Source organism: Gracilinanus agilis, chromosome 2 (assembly GCF_016433145.1).
Source record: "Gracilinanus agilis isolate LMUSP501 chromosome 2, AgileGrace, whole genome shotgun sequence".
In the NCBI taxonomy this organism is placed as follows: domain Eukaryota; kingdom Metazoa; phylum Chordata; class Mammalia; order Didelphimorphia; family Didelphidae; genus Gracilinanus; species Gracilinanus agilis.
Genome location: NC_058131.1, coordinates 667,091,382 through 667,095,477, shown reverse-complemented (window position 1 = coordinate 667,095,477; position 4,096 = coordinate 667,091,382).

Here is a 4,096-nt window from a genome sequence, read left to right as displayed (position 1 = left end):
TTCTTCTTCTTCTTCTTCTTCTTCTTCTTCTTCTTCTTCTTCTTCTTCTTCTTCTTCTTCTTCTTCTTCTTCTTCTTCTTCTTCTTCTTCTCCTCCTTCTTTCTCCTCCTTCTCCTTCTCCTCCTCCTCCTTCTTCTCCTTCTTCCTCCTCTTAATCCTCCTCCTCCTCCTCTTCATTCTTCTTCCCTTTCTCTTTAAGAGATAGCTTTCTTGAGCAGTGTGGGAGCAAGAATGATAAGCATTTTGAAATGAAGATAATGCAAACCAAATTATACATATATATGCATATACATATATACATATACATACATATATATATAAAATCTCCAAGGCACTTTTATCCCAAACTCTCAAAGTAGGTTCTTCTACAAGTATTAACACTTCCCACTTTATACATAAGACATCTAAAGCTCAAAGAAATAAAGTGACTTTCCCAAGGTCATGTAGTTAGTAAGAACATGAAGCAGGATTTGAACCCAAGTGTCCCTTACTCCTAGTCCAGCATTCTTTTTGTCATATGAAACTGACTGATACTGTATTTGTATTTCTACCATAGATTTTGTCTAATCCTTCAGATTTCAAACTGAACAATATATTTCTCTATGTGGACTCACGCTCCTCCGATTTTATTAATGAGGAAAAGGGAACTGAGGGGAAAAATGTCAATGCCTCATCAAGAATAGAGTCCTGATTCCAATCTTTGGTGTCTCGATTTTCAAGGTGGGAAACTCCTCACGAGGGAGCAGATTACAACCAGTCTAACTCCAAGGGCAATGCTTGAGGCATACAAAAACCATGAGGGTAGCAAGGCTTGCAGATAACATAAGTAGATTTTTGAACCCCCCTTCTTCTTGACTCTATGCCCAGACCTCTATCTAGTGCTCCATATTGTCTCCATTTGAACTCAAACACCTTTTAAGACCCTTTCATTTTGACCCATTTATTGGGGTAAGCCTCAGAAAGATTACTTGACCTCTCAGATTGAGTGTGGATCTGTTCAAAATTTCGGATTTATTTTGGTCTGTCTCCCCCTTTCTTTTTCCCCAGTGATGTAAACCTGAACTCACTGGAAAGAAATAGAAATAATCCCCTCTAAGCCTGCTTCACATGCTGGGACATGGACATATGGCCCCTGAGCACTATTGAATCATGAAATTTAGATTAATAGAAACTGCCTGGATATTTATTTTTAGTGTTTTATTATTTAGTTAAGATTTATTCCTTGACTGCTTATGGATTTAGAACTAAAAAGGACTGCAGAGATTATCCTTATTTTGCCTTGGGAGGAAACTGAGCGACAGAAAGGTTAAATGACAACCTGCCTGGGGTTAATAATAATGGCCAACATTTTAAGGTTTGTAGAGTGCTTTACAACTCTTATTTTATTTGAATAACAATCCTGTAAGGTAGCTATTATTATCCCTGTTTTACAGATGAGGAACTAAGGCAAACAGAAGTCAAGTGTAGATTAGGGTCACTGAGCTAGTAAGTGTTTGGGGCTTGATTTGAAATCAGATCTTCCCAGTTCTAGGTCTAGCAGTCTATCCACCAGGGCAGTATTTTGCTGTCATATGTGAGCTATTAACACTTTACATAAGTAGTAAGTGGCAGGACTGAAATTGAACCCTGATTTTGTAAATCTAAATTCCACTGTCTTTCTACTGTACATCAATTCCTTAACCCAAAGAACCCTGGGGACTCTTACAAAATAAGTGCCTTATGCTTAGTGATCTTGACATGTAGGAATCTGCTGCCTAAAGGAAGTAAAAAAAGAATAGATGTTAACAGGCACCTAAGACGATTTGACTAGGACAACAGACTTGGAGAGATTCTGAGTCTAGTCCCTTCTACAAAATAGACTCCATTATGGATCGCGACCAAAGACTTTCGTGAAGAATGCCTCTATTTTTAATTGTTAGCTCATATAAGAAGTGTATCGTGCTAGCGGGGTACAGTTCACAGGTTTAAACCATTTAAGGCAATTTAGTCTTAAAATTTAAATTGGAATTTCATAGAATAAGATAATGTTTACATTCCCCACTTCCCCTTTTTGTTATTATTTATTCAATTAGTTGTATCTGACTCTTTGTGACCCCATCTGGAGTATTCTTGGCAAAGATACTTGAGTAATTCGCCATTTTCTTTTCCAGTTCATTTTACAAATGAGGAAACTGAGATAATTAGTTAAGTGACTTGCCCAGAGGTTACAAAGCTAGTGAGTATTCGAGGCCAGATTTGAGCCCAGGTTCTTCTGACTCCAGGGCGAGTGGTTCTATCCACTGTGCTACATAGCTGCCCCATAAATCTCCTTCCCCTCCATAAAAATCTTTTCTCATTTCTCATATTACTTATCTGAATCTCTAACCCCCAGCTATCCTTGATCACAAGGAGACTGCTACAAATGGTAAGGATTATCGAAGATGTGAATTATGGGATTATGGAGGCCCAGCATTCAAACAAAACTCAATCCTCCATGCTACCAACTTCTGTATTTCAATGGTAATTGATGGTTGTTTCTGCTCCGCTTCAAATTTGAAATGAATGTGCTATGAAATCTGTAGAATTTTGAGGAAATGATATAATGTACACAAGAACATTGCCTAATATCCATTTGTCAGCAGATAACGTCTTCAAAGTCCTTATATGTGTTCCTTCCCTGATGAAGATAGATCACCCTTAAGCAATGATCGTTGATCTCTAAAACATGGATTATGAGCAACAGGATCCAAGACAGAGATAAGAAAAACTCCCAGGAGCATAGATCTTTGATGAGGAAGAGAACTTGAAAGGGATGATGAACGTGCCTTATCCTACAGTCTAATATTTATGTGAAAATAAAGAAGGTTTTCAACTACTTTATCATCAGCAATAGGTGGCTCCTTCTATCTTCCAAAGAACAGGGATATAAATAAATGATAGGCTTATTCTTTTTTGCTTCTCCTTTTCTTTACCAAATACCTGCATCTATGAGGTTATAGGATAGCATAGGAAATCTGCCCTTCCATTATTCTGGGATTGGTATCCAATCTAAGACCAGTTGTTTCCTCTTCATCAAACTGTCTTCTTTTTAGCCAATGATTTTATTGTCTTGCCATTTACATCTTAAGCTTCTTGATGGTGAGAACCATATTTTTTATCCCTTCCATCAACAGTGCTAGACACAAACTCTGACATATAGGAGATGCTTAGTAAATAATGGTTACTAGTTGCATTCTGTAATGGGAGAAGGAAGTAGAGAAATAAGGAAGGGTGGAAGGAAAGAAAGAAGGCTGGAAAGAGGGAGGGAGGGAAGTAGGGAGAAGAAAAGGGATGGAGGAAGGAGAGAGGGTGGAAGGAAGAGAGGGAAGAAGGAAGGAAGGAAAGGAAGGGAGGGAAGAAGGAAGGGAGTGAAAAAATGGAGGGAGGAGGAGAGAGGAAATGAGGGGAAAAGGGAGGAAGGAAGGGAGAGACGGAGAGGGAGGGAGATGAGAAGGAGGGAGGGCAAACTTAAGAAGCACTTAACCTGTGCCAGGCACTGTACTAAGTGCTGAGGATACAAATAACCAAAAAGACAATCTTTGCCCTCAAGGTGAGTTCATTGACTTTGAGTCCCAAGATTTTCCCACCATACAAATCTCATTGATAGAATTTTCTGAATAAGCATTTTAGAGGAAAGGTGGAGAAAGAGCTAGATTCCAAACCCCACACACCTAGGTCCAAGTTCCATCTATAACACATATTAGCTATGTGACCTTGGGCAAGTCCCCTTTCATTGCTTTAGGCAGCTCTTTAAGGCTATATATTGTAGCTCCATTGATACAGGGAATTTCCTTTCTCAGGAATTCCCAATACTAGTGAACTCTCAGGTCATGTCCCTTCTTTCTGTCCCCTACTGAGTCCTGTGCCCAGTAGGGCCAATAAAAAAGTTAAAGGACATTCTCTCTACTTTTAGGTAGGTTACAATCTAGCTAGAGGCAAGACTCACAAACAAAAAGCAATGGCAAGAATGGAAGGCAGTAAGTAACCAAGGGTTCCCTTGCTAGATGAAGACACAGAGTGTTGCTTAATGAAGGTGAAAGTCTGTGGATAATCCCCAAGCCTCATTTACTCAAAAGCT